Raw genomic sequence first — 22376 nt, forward strand, 5'->3', positions numbered from 1 at the left:
ATTTTTTAACTAGTAAGTTTAGAGAGAATGCCAGGCAGGATGTTGGAATGCTCCTCTTGCAGGATGTGGGAAGTCAGGGAGACCTCCGGTGTCCCTGACATTGACACCTGCAAGAAGTGCATCCAGCTGCAGCTCCTAACAAACGACGTTAGGGAACTGGAGCAGGAGCTGGATGACCTCCGGATCATTCAGGAGAATGAGGAGTTTATAGATAGTAGTTTCAGGGAGGTAGCTATGCCAAAGGAGCAAGGCACACGTAACTGGTTTACCGTCAGGCGAGGGAAGGGGAAAGGGCAGGCAAAGCAAGGCTCCCCTGTGGCGATTCCCCTCAACAACAAGTACACCAGTTTGGATACTGTTTGTGGGGGGATGAGTTACCTGGGACAAGCTACGGCAGCTGGATCTCTGGCACTTAGTCTGGTTCTGCAGTGCATAAGGGAGGATGGAAGAAGAGGAAAGCAGTAGTGATAGGGGACTCGATAGTTAAAGGTAGAGACAGGAGGTTCTGTGGTCATGACAGAGACTCCTGGATGATTTGTTGCCTCCTGGGTGCCAGGGTCAGGGATGTGTCTGATCGTGTGCACAGCATTCTGAAGTGGGAGGGTGAGCAGCCAGATGTACAGATTGGTACCAATGCCGTAGGAAGAAAGAGTGAGGAGGTACTGAAGAATGAGTATAGAGTGCTTGGTAGGAAGTTAAGAAGCAGGACCTCGAGAGTAGTAACCTCAGGATTGCTACCTGTGCCACGTGCCAGTGAGGGTAAGTTTAGGATGCTCTGGAGGATGAACACATGGCTGAGGAACTGGTGTAGGGGGCAGGGTTTCAGATTTTTGGATCATTGGGTCCTCTTCTGGGGCAGGTGGGACCTGAACAAGAGAGACGGGTTACACCTGAACTACAGGGGAACAAATATCCTTGCAGGAAGGTTTGCTAGTGCTATTGGGGAAGGTTTAAACTAGATTAGCAGGGTGATGGGAACCAAAGTGCCAGAGCAGATAGTGGAGTGGGGGTGAAAATAAGTGATGTTAAAAGTTCATGCAAAGCCAGAAATAGAAGGGCTTTGTGTGGTGGTAATAATCTTCTGAGGTGTGTCTATTTCAATGCAAGGCAGAGGGCATGGATTGACACATGTAATTATGACATTATAGCCATTAGTGAAACTTGGCTACAGGAGGGGCAGGACTGGCAGCATAATGTTCCAGGGTTCTGATCTTTCAGATGTGATAGAGGCAGAGGGATGAAGGGTGGGGGGGGGGGTGGCATTGCTAGTCAGGGAAAATGTTTCAACAGTGCTCAGGCAGGACAGATTAAAGGGCTTGTCTACCGAGGCCATATGCGTGGAGCTGAGAAACAGGAAAAGTATGACCACATTAATGGGGTTGTATTATAGACCACCCAATAGTCAACGAGAATTGGTGGAGCAAATCTGCAGAGAGATAGCAGACAACTGCAGGAAACATAAAGGTGTGATAGTAGGGGATTTTAATTTTCCACATATTGATTGGGATTCCCTTACTGTTAAAGGTCTAGACGGGTTAGAGTTTGTAAAATGTGTTTAGGAAAGTTTTCTAAATCAATATATAGAGGTACCAACTAGAGAGGATGCAATATTAGATCTCCTATTAGGAAACGAGTTAGGACAAGTGGCGGAAGTGTGTGTAGGGGAACACTTTGGGTCTAGTGATCATAACGCCATTAGTTTCAACTTGGTATTGGATAAAGATAGATCTGGTCCTCAGATTGAAGTACTAAACTGGAAAAAGGCCAAATTTGAAGAAATGAGAAAGGATCTAAAAAGCGTAGATTGGGACAGGTTGTTCTCTGGCAAGGATGTGATTGGTAAGTGGGAAGCCTTCAAAGGAGAAATTTTGAGAGTGCAGAGTTTGTATGTTCCTGTCAGGATTAAAGGCAAAGTGAATAAGGAACCTTGGTTTTCAAGGGATATTGGAAATCTGATAAAGAAGAAGAGAGAGATGTATGACAGGTATAGGCAACAAGGAGCAAAATAAGGTGCTTGAGGAGTATAAAAAGTGCAAGAAAATACTTAAGAAAGAAATCAGGAGGGCTAAAAGAAGACATGAGGTTGCTTCAGTAGTCAAGGTATATTAAGAGCAAAAGGATAGTAAGGGATAAAATTGGCCCTCTTGAAGATCAGAGTGGTCGGCTATGTATGGAAACAAAAGAAATGGGGGAGATCTTAAATGGGTTTTTTGCATCTTTATTTACCAAGGAAACTGGCAAGGAGTCTATTGAAATAAGGCAAACAAGTAGTGAGGTCATGGAACTTATACAGATTAAACAGGAGGAGGTGCTTGCTGTCTTGAGGCAAATCAGAGTAAATAAATCCCCAGGACCTGACAGAGTATTCCCCCGGAACTTGAAGGAGACTAGTGTTGAAATTGCAAGGGCCCTGGCAGATATATTTAAAATGTTGGTATCTACGGGTGAAGTGCCGGAGGATTGGAGGATAGCTCATGTTGTTCCATTGTTTAAAAAAGGCTCTAAAAATAATCCGGGAAATTATAGGCCGCTAAATTTGACATCAGTAGTAAGTAAATTATTGGAAGGAGTACTAAGAGATAGGATCTACAAGTATTTGGATAGACAGGGACATTACGGAGAATCAACATAGTTTTGTGTGTGGTAGGTCATGTTTAAGCAATCTATTAGAGTTTTTTGAGATTACCAGGAAAGTGGATGAAGGGAAGGCAGTGGATGTTGACTACATGGACTTCAGTAAGGCCTTTGACAAGGTCCTGCATGGGAAGTTAGTTAGGAAAATTCAGTCACTAGGTATACATAGTGAGGTAGTAAACTGGATTAGACATTGGCTCAATGGGAGAAGCCAGCCAGTGATAGTGGAGGATTGCTTCTCTGAGTGGAGGCCTGTGACTAGTGGTGTGCCACAGGGATCAGTGCTGGGTCCATTGTTATTTGTCATCTATACCAATGATCTGGATGATAATGTGGTGAATTGGATCAGCAAATTTGCTGGTGATACAAAGATTGAAGGTGCAGTGGACAGTGAGGAAGGTTTTTAAAGCTTGCAGAGGGATTTGGACCAGCTGGAAAAATGGGCTGACAAATGGCAGATGGAGTTTAATGCAGACAAGTGTGAGGTATTGCACTTTGGAAGGACAAACCAAGGTAGAACATACAAGGTAAATGGTAAGACACTGAGGAGTGCAGTAGAACAGAGGGATCTGGGAAAAGAGATACATAATTCCCTAAAAGTGGTGTCACGGGTAGATAGGGTAGTAAAGAGAGCTTTTGGTACATTGGTCTTTATAAATCAAAGTATTAAGTATAAGAGTTGGAATGTTATGGTGAGGTTGTATAAGACATTGGTGAGACCGAATTTGGAGTATTGTGTGCAGTTTTGGTCACTGAATTACAGGAAGGATATTCATAAGGTTGAACAAGTGCAGAGAAGGTTTACAAGGATGTTGCCGGGACTTGAGAAACTGAGTTACAGAGAAAGGTTGAATAGGTTAGGACTTTATTCACTAGAGCATAAAGGAATGAAGGGAGATTTGATAGAGGTGTATAAAATTATGATGGGTATAGATAGAGTGAATGCAAGGAGGCTTTTTCCACTGAGGCTAGGGGAGAAAAAAAACCAGAGGACTTGGGTTAAGGGTGAAATGGGAAAAGTTTAAAGGGAACATTAGGGGAAGCTTCTTCACACAGAGAGTAGTGGGAGTGTGGAATGAGCTGCCAATTGAAGTGGTGAATGCAGGCTCACTTTTAACATTTAAGAAAAACTTGGACAGGTACACGGATGAGAGGGGTATGGAGGGATATGGTCTAGGTGCATGTCAGTGGGACTAGTCAGAAAAATGGTTCAGCACAGCCAAGAAGAGCCAAAAGGCCTATTTTCTGTGCTGTAATGTTCTATGGTTCTACGGTATATTTAAGGAAGAGCTTTATAGATTCTTGATCAGTTGGGGCATGAAGAGATACAGGGCAGGGCAGTATTCTGGGGCTGAGAGGAAAAATGGATCAGTCATGATGAAATGGTGAAACAGTCTCAGTGGGCCAAGTTGCCTAATTCCATTCCTATATCTTATGGTCTTATGATGCATGCTGCTTTCCTATGACAGCGCTCCTCAATACATACAAAGAAAAAAAGCCCAGGACCCAAGAAGGAATTCTTAGCGAGTTTGACATTGTTGAGCATTGGTTAGACAGTACTCCAAATGAAGTTTCACCACTGCTTAATCCATTTGCCATTTGACTTTTATACTTGAGGACTGTTTGCAATTAATCCAGTATAGAATTTTATTTCTTTACTGTGTAGTTTACTTATCAGAATCAGATCTAATATCACCACGTCATGAAATTTGTTACTTATATACTAGCTTTCCATGTCCCATGGAAAGCATGCTAGTATCATCAACATTTGCACAGTTACTTTCACTTAGAGGAAAACTGTCTTCATCCATTGAATAATTCTGCATTTTAACATCTTATATCCTTTTACCATTTACTTACGTGTGCATCACTTTATAATTACACCCCTTCTCTTCAACCTCTTACCGAACTTTGCATAATCAGAAAATATGCACCTTGAGGCAGAGTCAAACTGTGCAGAAACAAGATCTTCAGCTTGACCGGTCCATAGGTAACCATGATGTCACCTAGGACCCATTTATCCACGTTTGGTCCTTATTCCTGGCTTTGTATCTATGTATCTGTCCAAGATTATTTAAATAGTGTTCATGTACCTGCCTCAAACAGAATATTTGGAAGTTCATGCCAAATATGAGCCAGAGTCTGAAAGAAGTTGCCTGTCAGCTTCCCATTAAATCTGTGTCCCCCCTCCCTGCATCTTTTACTTTCTCCCTAATCCTTGATTTCCCAATATTGGAGAAAAGTCTTTGTGAATTTGCCCTATATTCATTATTTTATACACTTCAATGATATCACCATTCAGTCTCCTATGCACCAACGAACAAAGTCCTATACTGCCCAGCCACTCTCTACACTTCAGTTTAATTCTATACTTACGGACGTTTGCAAACCATTTCAGTCGTGAATTTAAGCTCTAGATGGCTGTAGAATCAAAAGTCACTGTTGTAATCCTTCACTATGATTCTGAAAATGATTTGTCTATGCATATCTTCTGTCCTTTAACCTGTTCTGTATTTACTGATCCTCACAATTACATTAACAGCATTAATATAATAACAATTTGTACCATCTGATTTATTTTGAGCATCCAAAAATATTGCACCATCCTTGTTCTATCTTATAATCTACCTTGCTAGCTCTTTCATTAGTGTAGAAATTCCTAATGTGGTTTATCAGAATTAGTTTGGTTTTGTGAAAGGAAATGTTAATGGAATAAACCATATTGATTCAGACTAATAATATGTTGTTCTTGCATCGTTTCAAAGACTAATGGCTGAGGAGATTGAGCCTGCGGCAACCCAAAGCCATAGGTCCCAAGGAGAAGATAGACTGGAAGGCATTCTCCTCACAACCTCTTTTTCAAGCCCAGTACACTGCTAAAGTGAGAAATCGCTTCGGCCTGCTAGAGAGGGAAGAGGAAGAGACTGCCACCGACCGCTATCAACGACTCATAGACGCCCACACAGATGCAACAAAGAGTCTGCCTACTGTGATGCGAATCAAAAAGAGCCGGATCTCGAAATATCCTGACGTCCCCGCAGCAAGTGTGGTCAATGCTTGTCATGTCGAACTTAGAAGGAGCGGAACAGAAGAGATAAAAGACAAGTTCAAGACAGCAAAGAAGAATCTCTTTGGTACCTACGACCGACTGAAGGAAGATGAACTAGCTGAGAGGATTAGAGGGGTAGAGGTTGCTAATGAAGACAAGCAACATGGAGAAGCATGGCGCCTAGTCAACCAGATCAGCAGACGGAAGAAGTCCCCATCAGGTCAAATAAGTGGTAAAACAGCAGAGGACCGTGTCCAGACATGGTTTACCTACTTCAAGAACCTGCTGGGAAGCCCTCCAACGATCACGGAAGAAGAAAGGACATACCCACGATATTAACGCAAGTCGACATCGATGACCGCCCATTCACCATTGAGGAACTGAAGAAGGCTAAATATGCACTCAAACAGGGCAGGAGCGATGGACTAGATAGGATACCACCAGATATCATTAAGAACTGCGACCTGTACGACATCTTGCTGGATATATGTAATACGGCACTGATGAAAGGCGACAAACCAGAACAGTGGTCACTCTCAATCATTATCCCTGCCCCCAAGTCTAGATCCCTCACGAAGACAGATAACTACCGCGGTATCAGCTTGACCTGCATCTTAGCAAAGCTATACAATCGGATGATCTTGAACAGGATTCGCGCCGCCATTGACCCTAAGCTAAGATTCAATCAGAATGGTTTTTGACAGAAGCGCACAACAGGAATGCAAATATTTGCTCTCCGTAGAATAATCGAGGAAGTCAAGAAGAACAACCTACCAGCCGTGCTTACTTTCATCGATTTTTGAAAACTTTTGACTCCATTCACCGACGTAAAATGCTGAAGATTCCGAAAGCTTACGGAGTTCCAGTCCGTCAATGAGAGCAATAGAGTCCAGCTATACCAAGACCATGGCGAAAGTTGTATCACCAGATGGAGAAACAGCAGTGTTCGAGCTCCTAGCTGGTGTACTGCAAGGAGACACTCTGGCACCCTACATCTTTATAATCGCCCTTGATTACGCTCTACGTCAAGCTACCAAAGATCATGACAAGCTTGGTTTTACCATAAAACCAGGACGAACCAAAATTGTCAGACCAGTTACGCTCACAGATCTCGATTTTGCAGATGACATGGTCCTGCTCTCTGACGAGATTGAGGAAGCACAGCAGCTACTGACAAAAGTGGAAATTGAGTGCAATAAAGATGGGCTTCACCTAAACGTTAAAAAAGACAGAGTACATGGCGTTCAACTGCGCCAAAGGTACTCTCAAGACCGTAAAGAATGATACCATTAAGAAAGTCTTAGACTTCAGGTACCTCGGGTCAAGAATGATGAGTTCGGAGAAGGAGATAAAAATACGGAAGGCGCTGGTTTGGAGGGCTATGAACGACATGAAGGAAATCTGGATGTCGAACCTGACCAAAGGGCTCAAAAAGAGGATCTTCATAGCAGTCATAGAGTCCATTCTCACGTACGGATGCGAGACATGGACACTCACTAAGACCATGAGAAAGTCACTAGATGGTTGCTATACACGAATGCTCCGGATGGCTCTTGACGTGAGTTGGCAACAGCACATGACGAACGACGAGCTCTATGACGACATACCGATGCTCACTACCAGAATCGAGGCGAGAGGACTGCAACTAGCGGGGCACTGTCTACGCCGCCCTGAGCTACCTGCCAGCCTAGTCATCACATGGGAGCCCAAGCATGGGTGGATGAACCCTGGGCGCCCTCCCAAGACTACGGTCAACACGCTCCTAGAAGATAGCGGCGCGGCTAATGTAAATGAACTGAACACACTAATAAGAGAGAGGGAGGAGTGGAGAGTCCGTCATCGTGCCCGACGCCGGCCCCTTAGGCCCGATTCGATGTGGTAGTAGTAGAAGAAGACTAATTGTCTTATTATTCCGTATATATTCTCTCCTTCCGCTAGGTAAACAATAGGAAAATCGGTAAAAATACCTAAAATTCTCGAAATACTACGCATGTCCAGCAGCGTATTTGGAGTGACATGTTATGGGTTGTCAACATTTCATCCTTCCTATATATCTCTCTCCTGAAGTCCCTACTTTTCTCTGGTGAATGGCTCTTGACTTGAAACCTTAACTTCAAGGACGCTGTCTGCCCTGTGTAACTCCAACATATTATTTTTATTTCACATATCCATCAACTGTAATTCTCTCTTACTTTCAAAAGATCTGCAAAATATGGAAATCGCCATCTTCCCTTAGGTTCCAATACGTTTTCCCTCTACCGCGAACTATTTTATGCTCCGCAATTCCCAAGATGCTGCAGGAGTTGGCAAGTCAGGCCGCATCTGTGAAAGGAAATAGTTGATCTTTCATCTGGATCGGAAATGCTGACTGTCCATTTCCGTATCCGCTGTTACCTGGTGGGCTCAGCTCCTCCAGCGACTTGTGCGTTGCTCTAAATCCCAGCATCTGTAGTCTCTTGTGTCTGTCCGGATATATTTACCTGTCTACTTCTCGCGTTCTCAATTGTTGTTTCCTCCTGAGCCTGCACAGAACACTGAGCTGTTCGTAATTCTGTAAGATGCTAAAAGATAGGCACTCACTGATAAACACACGTTTAGGTGCACACTCTGACCATAATTTTGATTTCCATTTTATTTATTTACGTCCTGTGGAAATTCTTTTCTCCACGATGCAGACAATGCACACCATAAATAGACAGTAGCCGTGCAAGTTTTCTATTAGTGCTCTTTGGTTAAATCTATCAAGAAATGTTAGTTGCCTTGGGCTAATTTGTTGGTAGAAATAAAACCGTCGTTCTTTATTCCTGTATGGTTACATGATCATGACAAAAGTTTAAAATTGTGGAAGTGTGAACGAAGAGACGATCGTACCAGAAGAAGAGAACATGAGAAAATAAAAATTCTGATTCTGAAAAAAAGGGAGAAAAAGAAAGATTGAAGTATGAAGTGTAAAGTGGGTGAGAAAATGTGTAAGTGACAGAAGTGAGAGAAAAAATGAAAGATCAAGAGAGTTTATAATAAAAGTGGATAATCAACTGGGTCTCAAGGAAACTGAGGGAGACATTCGTGTTATAAATCAAAGAATGAGAATTGTTGTCTCCCTTCCATTCCAGTCCTCAACTCCCACTCTTTCCTCAAGGGTTGATTTCCACACGTCATTGCACAGTGTTGTGGAATACACTGTGTCATGCACTCCACCCTCTGGAAACACCACATCGCCGAATCATTTGAACGGGTGGGGGGAGGGGGGACATAACTACTTTTAAGCGAAGATTATGTATTGAGTTTTATTTCTTAAATTCAGCTAAGTACACAAACATTCCCAACGCAAACTCGAGAGAAGACGGGTTCCCCACTTGAAGTTCAGCTTGCTCTTTATAGCTGAACATTTATAGAATAGTTATTATGGATAACAGCAATTGGATCCATCGTCACAGAACTTCCTCTCTTCGTTGTAGCCAAAACTGCAAGGAAGAGCGCTGCAGGCACCACTCAGGAATTTACAGGTCACCGTGGTCGAAACTGAAACCAAACATTAAATAATTTAGAGTGAATTCAGCGGCCGTTCGACTATACAGATAGAATTAGATTTACATCTTCACACGTCTTTCCCAGCGTTAGATTATCACCGTGCAGTCTGAGATGTAAGAATTGCGGCAACTCAGTATAGGATCATAGAGTATTACTGCACGGCAACAGGCGCATCGGCTCACTCTGTCCATGCTAACCGAGACGCCCATGTAAACTAATCTTATTTGTCCGTGTTTGGCACATATCCATCTCAACCTCTCCTCTCTATGTACCCGTTCGGGTGACTTTTAAATAAAAATTATTGTACTTGTCTTAACTTTGGGAGGCAGCTCGCCCCATACACCCATCATAATGTTACCCTCGGGTTTAATTTAAAACATTCCTCACCTTTAACCTATAGCCTCCAATTTTGCTTTTATACGGAGTAATCAAAACTGTACACAACACCTCAGGTGCGAGCTCACTAACGCCCTGTACATACGAGACAAGGTCTTAACCCATATTCTCAGTTCCTTAGGTGAGGAAAACCAGCGTGCCAGACGGTCTCTTGGCTAACCTGTTTACTCGCACATACAGGCGCTTCTGTTCTACAAATGCGCACGATCCCACAAAGAGTAATATAACAGTGACAAAAAAATACTTCCCCATCCCCAGAAATGCTAGCTTTACTTATGCCAATATTTTATGGCAATGCAGAGAACTTTGTTTATGTCCCTTGAGAAGACAAACGGACCTCATTATTTTCATGTATCTGACATACAAACCCGCCCCCCCCCCCCCCCAGTTGCGCCGCATTCCCTGAGGGCCGCAATAAGACGATAAGATTATCAGATTTAGGAGCAGAATTAGGACATTCAGCCCATCGAGTCTGCTCCGCCATTCCATCATGCCTGATCCTGGATTCCACTTAACCCCATACATCAGGAAGCGATCAACTCCCGTCTTAAAATTTACGCACGGATGGCCTCCTCTGCAGTTTGTGGCAGAGCATTCCACAGACTCTCTACTCTCTGGCAAAAAAAAAAATCATCCTTACCTTTGTCCTAAAGAGTCGTCCCTCAGTTTTGAGGCTGTGCCCTCTAGTTCTGGATACCCCCACGAGAGGAAACATCCTCACTACATTTACTCTATCTAATCCTTTCAACGTTCGGTAAGTTTCAGCGAGATTCCCCCCGCATTCTTCTAAATTCCAGTGACTACCGGCCCAAAGCTGCGAAACGCTCTTGATATGTTAACCCCTTCATTCCTGGAATCATCCTCCTGAACCTCCTCTGGACTCCCTCTGAGATCTTTCTGAGATATGGACCCATAACTGTTGACAATACTTCATGTGCGGCCTGACCTTATAAAGGCTCAGTATTGTTTTTATATTCTAGTTTCTGTGTTCAGATTTCTCGAGTAGAAATTGAACCCACTTTTATTTTACTTGAACGGTCAGCGTTAGCTAAAGAATCGCGATTGAAAGGGCGTTCCCTAATTCTGGGTTAATTTATCTACGAAGTCCAGATTTTATTCTCTTACAACATCTTGCCGGAGTCTAACCTCAGAGGACAAGGGATATCGGTCTGGGTTGAGATTCGGAGAATCGTCACCACCCGAGGAATTGTGCTGTGGTTTGAGATTATTATTTCACGTCCGATAATTTTGTGACGCAGTGATCATAGGAGCCATTAGTCACGAGTTTAACACCCAGTCTCCTAAAAGGTAACTCAATCAGCTATGGGAGTTATTAAAATGTTTTTATTTAAAATAATTCGAAGAGCGGAACACCCGAGTAGTGAATAGAGTAACCGTAAGAACTCTTGGTATGGAGTTTGCATGTTTAACCTGAGCCCGCGTGGGTTTCCCCAAGTACTGCATATGGGTAACCAGAGAACCATAGAACACTACAACACGTATAGTCAAGCTTCCACTTCCCGTCACCTTATGTCTTCCTGCATCACCAAAATGCAAGGGCTGATGAGTTGTTCGGTCGCAGTAAGTTGCCTTGTGTGTGTAAGTATAGAATTTGATGAAAGTTTTGGAGAGAATTTGAGGAAAGATTTTCAAATAGAATTTGTGAACTAATGATGGGAATTTAAATCAAATCGCATTAGGGCAAGGTTAGTGTTAACGGGTGCTTGACGGTCCACACGAAAGCTCTGTTTCCGTGCTGTATGTGATTATGACTCTAAAATATTTCCTGCAGAAAGCTGGGAGAAAAGAACTTACCTACCAGCTGGAAATCCCACAGTAGTAACAGGAGACCAAGAATCACGAGAAGTTCTTGCACCTTGTTCATGATGCCTGGGAAATAGGAGCAGAGGGTTTGTTACCTTTGCAATCAGGAACTGAGGATGGTTCTGGTGTGCGTTTGATCGCCGCACACTTTGGTCACCTGTTGTGATCACCTGCCCTTCGTAACAAATTCTAAGCCGCAACAATTTGTCAGTCTATTAAATAATTGTCTTTGCCAGGGAACAGGTGTGACGGCATCTTCTTAAACGACAACAACAAAAAAACTGGGAATCAATCCCGCCGTTCTTCTCGCCTGGATGGTCCGCTCAACTTTAGCTGAAACCGTTAACTCGTGTTTGTATTACGAAACAAACTGCTGGCGGATCTCAGTGGGTCAGGCAGCATGTGTATTGAAGAAAATTGACAGTGAACATTTCGGTCCAGATGCTTCAACTGGACTTCAAAAGATCAAAGGTTCATTTATTATCAAAAAATATGACTTTGAAATTCCTTTTCTCAAGACAGCCACGAAATCAAGAAAGAAAAGTACTGCAGCACGATCATCAACACCCTCTCCATCCTCCCCCTTGCTCAACAAAAACAAAACTGGCACATCGACCCCCAAATCTCCCTCCCCCGCCCCCAAAATACGTGAACGATCGGGCCAAAAACACAGAATATATATTTAAAAAAACACAATAGGACTGAAAAAAGTCTGTAGTCTAAGTCCATATCCAACATGCAGAAGACCTGGGTAACATTCTCCAGGCACAGCAGCAGCCTCTCCCCTCTCCGATAGCAGAGCGATCAATAGACAGCCTCCCCTCTCCGATGGCAGAGCGATCAAAAGGCAGCCTCCCCTCTCCGACAGCAGAGCGATCAAAAGGCAGCCTCCCCTCTCCGATGGCAGAGCGATCAAAAGGCAGCCTCCCCTCTCCGACAGCAGAGCGATCAAAAGGCAGCCTCCCCTCTCCGATAGCAAAGTGATCAAAAGACAGCCTCCCCTCTCCGATAGCAAAGTGATCAAAAGACAGCCTCCCCTCTCCGACAGCAGAGCGATCAAAAGGCAGCCTCCCCTCTCCGATAGCAAAGTGATCAAAAGACAGCCTCCCCTCTCCGACAACAGAGCGATCAAAAGGCAGCCTCCCCTCTCCGATAGCAAAGTGATCAAAAGACAGCCTCCCCTCTCCGATAGCAGAGCGATCAAAAGACAGCCTCCCCTCTCCGATAGCAAAGTGATCAAAAGACAGCCTCCCCTCTCCGACAGCAGAGCGATCAAAAGGCAGCCTCCACTCTCCGATAGCAAAGTGATCAAAAGACAGCCTCCCCTCTCCGATAGCAGAGCGATCAAAAGGCAGCCTCCCCTCTCCGATAGCAAAGTGATCAAAAGACAGCCTCCCCTCTCCGACAACAGAGCGATCAAAAGACAGCCTCCCCTCTCCGATAGCAAAGTGAGCCCCTAGGGATCAAAAGGCGGGTAGTCAGCAGTCACCTTGAGCATTCACCTCAATGGTTCAATTTCACTCGTCTCTCTAATCGGCGAAATGGAGCCGGACATTGGCTCGTGTCCCGTACTGCAGCCTGCTCGCCACAAAGTTCTCGACGCTGCCTCTGCCTCTTGGAAGCCTCTCAGAGACCACAGAACACTGAAACACCATAGTGACCTCCAAGCTGAAAATCATAGGCTCCAAAAGATCAAGAATCACATTCAAGACAAAAAAACAAACGTTAAAGACATTTAAGTGAAATATATGGTTTCATGATCTATCCGAAAATTGTCGACCAAAGGCGTGGTGTAAGTAGGCGCCATCTTGACCAGAAGTCTTCATTTAAAGATTTGACCGCATCTTAACTCATTGTATGTTCCATATTGCAGCAGTTACAGTCTTCCGTGTCTCCGTGTATGTATACATGTTCAAGGTCAAGTCCAGGTTCTTGTGTCATTCAAATGTATACGTGTATATCAGCCAACAAAGCAACGTCCCTCTGGACCAAGCTACATAATGCAGTATATATAACTCACACATAACACACAAAGTAATATTACCACAAATAAATAAGCAACTATGATGTCGATGGTATATTTTGATGCTAAGAAATGGGACTGTTAAAATACAATAAAATTATCTATTTTGGAAAACATTACAAGGCATCACCTTCACACTGGAACTGAAATTGGCTGTACCAATGTTTGAGAACTCTGCTATGGACTTACAAGTTCTGCGACAGCATAGACTTTGTATATGGAATACAGTGCTGGGAAATGTATGAAATTGCATTTTGGTAAAAAGAACAGTGGTGTGGACTATTATCTAAATGGGGAGAAAGTTCAAACATCAAAGGTGCAGAGGGACTTAGGAGTCTATGGAATGCTCTGCCTCAGAAGGCAGTGGATGCTCTGGATGCTTTCAAGAAAGAGATAGAGCTCTTAAAGATAGCGGAGTCAAGGGATATGGGGAGAAGGCAGGAACGGGGTATCGATTGTGGATGATCACATTGAATGGCGGTGCTGACATGAAGGGCCGAATGGCCTACTCCTGCACCTATTGTCTATTGTCTATTGAGTCCTCAACCAAGACTCCCAGAAGGTTAATTTACAGGTTGAGGCTGCGGTAAACAAGATAAATGCAACATTGGCATTTATTTCAAGGTAGACAGAATATAAAAGCAAGGAAGTAATGCTGAGGCTTTATAAGACACTAGTCAGGCCGCACTTGGAGAATTGTCAGCAATTTTAGGCCCATATCTCAGAAAGGATGTGTTGTCATTGGAGAGAGTTCAGAGGAGGTTCACAAGGATGATTCCAGGAATGAAGGGGTTAACATGCAAGGAGCATTTGGCAACTTTGGGCCTATACTCACTAGAATTTAGAAGGATGTGTGGGGATCTCATTGAACCATATTGAATGTCGAAAGGACTAGATAAAGTGGACATGGAGAGGGTGTTTCCTACGGTGGGAGTATCCAGAACTAGAGGGCACTGCCTTAGAATTCAAGGATGACCCATTAGAACAGAGGAAAGGAAGATTTTTTTTAACTAGAGAGTATTGAATCTGTGGAATGTTCTGTCACAGATAGTTGTGGAGGCCAAGACCATGGGTATATTTAAAGCAAAGATTGGAATTTTCCTGATTGGTCAGAGCATTAAAGGTTATGGCGAGAAGGTACATATATGGGGTTGAGTGGCCTATTCTGCTCTATAATAAAAATAACTATGTAATACTCCGGATATTGCCTAATCCCAGTTTCATAAAGTTGCATCATAACCTCTTGACTTTTGAAATCTTTGCCTCAATTAATAAAAACAAACATTTCACAAGACTTTTTTAACTACCCTGTTCACCGGTGTAGTCACTTTCAAGGACCTATCAACTTGGATCTCAACACATACAAACAAGCTGGATCAATTTAGCAGGTCGGGCAGCATCCGTTGAAATGAGCAGTCAATGTTTCAGGCCGAGACCCTTCGTCAAACGTTGACTGCTCATTTCAATGGATGCTGCCCGACCTGCTGAGTTGATCCAGCTTGTTTATACGTGTTGATTTGACCACAGCATCTGCAGTGTACTTTTTGTTTACAACTTGGATCTCATGATCTTTCTGCTCAATAACTGGTCCTTGCACTTAACAGCGTACTGCCTCCTTGTATTTGCCTTACCAAGGTGAAACATCTCATGTTTATATGGGTTAAACCGTATCAGCCATTTCACAGCCCATATCAGCAACTGATCTATATGCCACTGTATTCTTGGGCAGTCTTTTACACTTTCCACCAGGGTGGTGGTGATGGGAGGGAGGGGGAGGGAATGCAAAAGGGTGGCGAGGGGTCTGTGGCACTTTTTGAATGGCCAAAATGTAAGCAATATCTATAAATAAATCAAATTTGTTCCAAGGCTGAAGTTGAAATCAATAGTGTTTGTAAAAGACTCCCGATGAAGGGGCTCGGGCCAAGATGTAGACTGTTTATTTTTTTCCAAAGATACTGCCTGTCTGCTGAGTTCCTCCAACATTTTGTGTGTGTTGCTTTGGATTTCCAGCATCTGCAGATTTTCTAGGTTTACCTATCTTATATTCGTTGAAGTACATTTACCCACATATTTTACTGAAATTCCCTTCTTGAACTTCTTTCATTTGCCCTTGGCATGTTTAACTATTTGTAAATGCTATTTTGCTACTGTTTGGTAATATTCTCCTTAAATCTACTACTGCAAGCAAATTGTAACTCAGTCTATTGAATACATTCATTTACATTCCACGCAAACTTATCTGTTATGATAATATTGCAATATCTATGGTTCTATCTTGTTTGCTTAATTTGAGTTTGCATGCATGCTTGAGATGATCATATTATGATGGGCTATTCCTTTATGACATGTTACCATGTTTGGAGATAAATGCCCTTCACAGCCCCCGGATATCCAAACATCCATAAATTACACCGAATAGTAAAACAACGGAGGAAAAGTGACTCTTCGAAATAACATGGATCCCCATACATTGTATCCACTCAAAGACAACATAAGCTGAAACTGTGAAGATCATTAAATAGTTTGGTATACAGTGCCACATTGCAAATTTGGGACACTGCATCCTGCTATGGATCCTGAAGATATGGCCTCATTTGTGTAGTCTGTGCATAGAGAAAAATATGCAAGAATGAACAAAACATTCAGTGTGCAATAAAGTGGAATGAATTCAACATAAACACAAGGAACAAGAAAAAGAGTGCATTGAAATAAGTGTTCATTAAGAGAAGAAAATTTTCATGTGAAATAAACATGTTAAACTAAAATAAGTGGATGCCTGGAGCACAGAATAGCACCTTGACGCAAGAAAATGGGAAGAAGGGCCATTACTGTTAAACCAGTCTAAATGTGCACATCATCAGAGCTCATCTTGAACTTGCCTTGTAACACATGGGCAACACACACAAAGTGCTGCGGGAACTCAACAGGCTAGGCAGTATCTATTGAATCTAGTCCTATCAATGCATTTCGGAGGGGACATATTCCAATCAGTATATCAAAGGAAATACCAAAGTGCAAAACACTATTCCTGAAGGTTTCATGGGACCAAGCTCTAATGTACCCATACTAATTGAAGGTGATTATGCTAGAGCCATACTTGACACAGGTTCTCAAAACTATTAGATAATAATATTCCTCTCAGCCCCAATCTCCTACTTTCTTCCTGTATCCCTTCATGCTCTCACCAATCAAGAACCTAGCAATTTCTGCATTACATATACATAAAGACATGACCTCCACAGCTGTCAGAGGCAATGAATTACATAGACTTACCACTCTCTGTCTAATAAAATTTCTCTTAATCTCCATTGTAAAAGGAAGCCCCTATATTCTGAGGCTGTGTCTTCTACTTTAAGACTCCACACCATTGGAAAGTTCTTCTCTACATCCACTCTATCAAGGTCTTTCACCATTAGATAGGTTTCAATGAGAACACCCCTCATTCTTCTGAATTCTAGTGAATGCAGGCCCAGAGCCATCAGATGCTCTTCATATGGCAAGCCATTCAATCCTGGAATAGTTTTTGTGAACCATCTTTGAACACTCTCCAGTTTCAGCACATCCTGTCTAAGGGGCCCAAACCTGCTCACAATACTCCAAATGAAGCCTCACCAGTGCTTTATAAAGTTTCAACATTACATCCTTGCTTTTATATTGTAGTCCTCTTGAAATGAATACTAACATTTACCTTCCTCAACACAGACTCAAGCTGCAAATTAACCTTAAGGGAATCTTGCAGAAGGACTGTAGTTCCGTTGTACCTCATATTTTTTGTATTTTCTCTCCATTTAGAAAATAGTCAATCCATTCATTTTTCTCTATCAAAGTGCATGACCATACACTTTCCAACACTGTATGCCATCTGCCATTTCTTTGGCAAACCTCCTGATCTGTCAAAGTACTTCTGTAGCCTCCCTATTTCCTCAAAACTACCTTTCCCACCCCCTCCACCCCACCTATCTTCATATCATCTGCAAGCTTTGCAGCAAAGCCATCAATTCCATCATCCAAATCATCAGTATATAACATAAAAAGAATCGGAACACCAGTACTCACTGGCAGCCAGTCAGATAAGGCTCCCTTTACCTCCACCCTTTGCCTCCCACCAATTAGCCACTACTTTTTCCATGCTAGATTCTTTCTTGTAATACCGGGGGCTCATAGCTTGTTAAGCAGCCTCATGTGTGGCACCTTGTCAAAGGCCTGCTGCAAATCCAATTACACAACATCAACCATTCTCATTTGTCTATCCTGCTTGTTACTTCTTCAAAGAATCCCAACAGATTTGTCAGGCAAGATTTTCCCTTGAGGAAACCATGCTGAATGCTTATTTAATCACGTGCCTCCAAGTACCCTGAAAACTCATCCTTCCTAATCAACTCCAACATCTTCCCAACCACTACAATCAGGCTAAGTGGCCCATAGTTTCCTTTCTTCTGCCTGTCTCCCTTCTTGAAGAGTGGAGTGACATTTGCAATTTTCCACTCTTTCAGAAGCATTCCAGAATCTAGTAATTCTTAAAAGATCATTACTAATGCTTCCACAATCTCTTCAGCCACCTCTTTCAGAATTCTGCAGCATATGCCATCTGATCGACGTGACTTACCTACCTTCAAATATTTCAGTTTCCCAAGAGCCTTCTTCCTAGTTATGGTAATGTCACCTGACACCTGAAACTTCCACCATACTGCTAGTGTTTTCTGCAATGAAGACTGATGCAAAATACTTATTCAGTTCATCCACTATTTCATAGCCCCCATTACTACCTCTCCAGCATCATTTTTCAGTGGTCCAATATCCAGTCTCAGCTCTCTTTTACACTTTATGTATCCGAAGAAACTTTTGGTATCCTCTTTAATATTATTGGCTAGCTTACTTTCATACTCCATCTTTACCTTCTTAATGACTTTTTAGTTGCCTTCTGTTGGCTCTTAAAAGCTTTCCAATTCTCTAACTTCCCACTAATCTTTGCTCTATCATATGCCCTCTCTTTAGCTTTTATGTTGGGATTGACTTCTCTTATTAACCATGGTCTTGTCATCTTTCCTTTAGAATATTTCTTCCCCTTTGGGACGTATATATCCTGTGCCTTCTGAATTTCTTCCAGAAATTCCAGCCATCGCTTCTCTGCCCTCATTCCTGCCAGTGTTCTTTTCCAATCAATTCTGACCAATTCCTCTGTCATGTCTATGTTATTCCCTTTCTCCACTGTAATACTGATACACCTGACTTTAGTTTCTCCTTCTCAAATATCAGTGAATTTGATCATATTATGGACACATAACCCAAAGGGTTCTTTTACCTTTAACTGTCTAATCAATTCTGATTCATTATTCAAAATCCAATCCAGAACAGCTGTTCATATAGTGAGCTCAACCGCCAGTTGCTCTAAAAAGCCAACTTGTTAAGCATTCTAGAAACTCCCTGTCCTGTAATCCAGCACCAACCTGATTTTCCCAAACTACCCACATACTGAAGTCTCCCACGACTATTGTAACATTGCCCTCTAGGCATACAATTTCTATCTCCCATTGTAATTTGTAGGCTGCATCCTTACTACTGTTTGAGGGTCAGTATACAACTCTTATCAGGGTCTTTTTACCCTTGCAGTTCCTTAGCTCAATCCTCAGTGATTCGATACCTTCTTACTCTATGTCACTTCTTTCTAATGATTTGATTTCTTTTTTTTATAAGAACAACACCACTCCTTCTGGCTTCCTGCCTATTCTTTTGATACAATGTATATCCTTGGACAGTAAGCTCCCAGCTCTAATCTTTCAGCTGCCATGATTCTGTGATGCCTACAACATCATTCCTGCCAATCTGAGCCATGCTGCAAGTTACATTGCTTTATGGATCCTTTTACAACCGGTATTTGATACATTTACCATTGATGCCACTGAAAGCCCTTGAGATTCGCAGGCTTAGTACAGATAGTTACCCATACAATGGTTATTTGTCATTGAAAATGGAGTTTTTGGAAGCAGATGTAGGACTGAGACTATTCACACACCAGTTTTAGTCTGCTAAGATCCTGTCAAAAAGGGTAGAGCGACTTCCGGTAAGATGGCGATTGCTTAGCTGCTCCAAACTTTTGTTCCATTACTGTCGCTACCTTTGCACTAAATGTCTCCACTTTATAAAGCTTAGTTAGGAATTATTTCGGTATCTCTTACTTGCCTGTGAATATATCTAACCTACAATGTCTAGCAAGAGTTCTAAATCCGGGAGAAAAGAAACTACGACCTCGTCGGACGTGACGATGGAGGCGCTTGAAAATCTCCGAGACGAAATCTTAAAGGAAATTAAAACCGCTTTCAAACAGTTAGAAGAGAAAGTGGATCGGATCAACAATAAAGTGGACAAACATGCTGAACACTTATCTCGCATCGATTCGACTTCTGAAGCTTTAGAAAGTCGGGTTCGATACTTGGAGACTCTCTGTTCCAGCTTAGAGGAAAAATCTAATAAACTTCTTTCCAAAATGGTGGATCTCGAAAATCGCAGTAGACGCTGCAACATCAGAATTCTGGGATTACCAGAGGCAACTGAGAAGGGGTCAACCGTGAAGTTTTTTGCCGAGTTTCTCTGTGAGATATTCGGGAAGGATCTGCTTCCAAACCCGCCCGAGTTCGAACAGGCACACAGAGTCTATGTTTCCCCCAGAATTCTGGGCTCCCGTCCGCGACCAGTAATCTTGTGTTTCCATCAATACCAGGTAAAGCACAGTCTGATTGTGGAGGCACGTCGCAGAGGCTCTTTTTCTTTCCAGGATACAACCATTCGCTTTGTGGAAGATTTTGCACCCCAGACCTTAAAGATGCACGCTGAGTATAAAGGCGTAATGAAAGTGCTTTTTGATCATGGTTTCAAACCTTCCTTTCGTAATCTTGCTGACCTAAGAATCAAGTTTAATACCGGGGAATTCAAGTGGTTCAAATCAGCGAGGGAAGCTGAAGCATTTGTGGCAAGTCTTCCGGCTATCCAGTCATCTTTGGAATCTGATCGGACCTCCTAAAATGGTGGATAAGTACTCCTCGTAGTAAAATTACTTTCCCTGGACTCGGAATTCACTTGAATCACTCAGACATTATTCACTGAAACTCTAAAGGCTGTTGACAATCTCTCCCGGGATTTGGTGTGTGTGTAATCTATTTTTACCTCTGTATAACTTTACCTACAGAGTTCTACAACTAAATCTAACTTGTTTTGGAGGTTTGAAGTCTTTAGTGAAGGCCTCCCTGTTTGTCGGTTCACAGTTCAACTGCTGATTTATTTTTCCTCTGTTTTAAATACTTATTTATTTTATCTTTTTCTTTTCTTCACCCCCTTTTTTTTCCATTCTCTGAATGTTTTTTTCTCCCTTCTCGGTAAACGGTTGATAAATACTCGTCTTGAATTTATAATTTTCCCCTTCCTCTTTTTTTCTTTTTCCTTCTTACCTTTTTTTTCCCTTTCTCTTACTTTATTCTTCTATAATATTTCGCGGGTGGGTTAGTTTTGGTTTTCTTCCGATTTTCTCTGTATTAAGTTGTATATCTCGGCAGAAGGTGTTCTAATCTGTAGTTATGTTTTCTAGTGCATAAACTAGTTACTGTTTGTTATAGCATTTATACGGAACTGCTGTCAATGACACAGATCTGGAAGTTGTATTTGGGTTAATTTTTTTGGTAGAGCTAGCTACTTGTTTTGGTAGCCGTCTAGTTTTGGGTTGTGTGGGTGGGGTGGGTTTTCCAGTTCCAACATTTCTTTATTGTTTAGGATATGTTTATATTTTGACCTTACGAATCTATGTTTACATCTCTGCTCCCAGACTGCTATTGTACCGCTTGATTTTTTATATGCCTGCTGCCTTTTATGCATTAGTAATTGATAATGGCTAGTGCACTTAAATTTGTGAGCTGGAATGTAAAGGGACTGAACCACCCTGTTAAAAGGAGGAAGGTATTCTCACATATTAAACAACTCAAAGCTGACATTGCTTTCCTCCAAGAAACTCATATTTGTTGTTTCGATAACTCCCGACTTCTATCCAAGTGGGCGGGTCAGCATTTTCATTCATCCTTTGCCGCTAAAGCTAGGGGAGTCTCCATTCTTATTAACTCAAATATTCCTTTTGAACTCCATAATAAAATATCGGACACAAATGGCCATTTTATTATTGTTTCTGGTAAACTATATAACACTAAAGTTGCACTAGCAAACCTGTATGCCCCCAAATTTGATGATGTTAACTTTTTTGAACGGTTTTTTTCCTCACTACCAGACTTAAACTCATACTCTCTTATATTGGGTGGTGACTTTAACTGTTGGCTGGATCCTAAACTGGACCGATCGTCCTCTGTTACCAGATCACCTACCAAATCTGCCTTAGCTATTCAGTCGTTTCTCTCTAATTTTGGTATCTCTGATATATGGTGTTTCCTCCATCCTACGGAGAGAGATTATTCCTTTTTCTCACATGTTCACCATACCTTCACTAGAATTGACTATTTCCTACTCGATAACCAACTTATCCCATTTGCCCACACTTGTGACTATCAGAGTATACTGATTTCTGACCATGCCCCAATTACCCTCTCTCTGAACTTTCCCGGTCTCCCTCAGAGGAACAAACACTGGTGGTTCAATTCAACTTTATTATCGGATGATGGTTTCGTAAAATTTATTAAAGACCAGATAACCTATTTTAACACTAATACATCACCTGAAGTGCCATCCCAGATTGTCTGGGATGCCATGAAAGCATATTTGAGGGGTCAAATAATCTCTTACACAGCAAATCTCAATAGAAGATCCCGTGCAGATCGAGCAGACCTCATTAACCAGATTAAAGATGTGGATCAATTATATGCCCAAACTAAGAACCCTGAATTATACAAGAAGCGCGTTGAATTCCAAACTAAATTTAACCTTCTG

At 42.2% G+C, this 22376-nt stretch overlaps 1 long non-coding RNA gene across 2 annotated transcripts; it reads right to left on the bottom strand.

Moving 5' to 3' along the window:
- Positions 1 to 8956: 8956 nt before the first annotated feature.
- On the bottom strand, positions 8957 to 12813 carry LOC140740423 (uncharacterized). Of its 2 annotated transcripts, XR_012101854.1 has the most exons (3): positions 12182 to 12813; positions 11426 to 11500; positions 8957 to 9205 (listed from the first exon to the last, which is right to left on the bottom strand). It is a non-coding gene; the product is annotated as an uncharacterized lncRNA (long non-coding RNA). The 2 variants fall into 2 exon arrangements; XR_012101853.1 differs by lacking the exon at positions 12182 to 12813 and having other exon boundaries at positions 11426 to 11983.
- Positions 12814 to 22376: the final 9563 nt, after the last annotated feature.

The sequence above is a fragment of the Hemitrygon akajei genome, chromosome 16, assembly GCF_048418815.1.
Source record: "Hemitrygon akajei chromosome 16, sHemAka1.3, whole genome shotgun sequence".
NCBI classification, from domain to species: Eukaryota; Metazoa; Chordata; class Chondrichthyes; order Myliobatiformes; family Dasyatidae; genus Hemitrygon; species Hemitrygon akajei.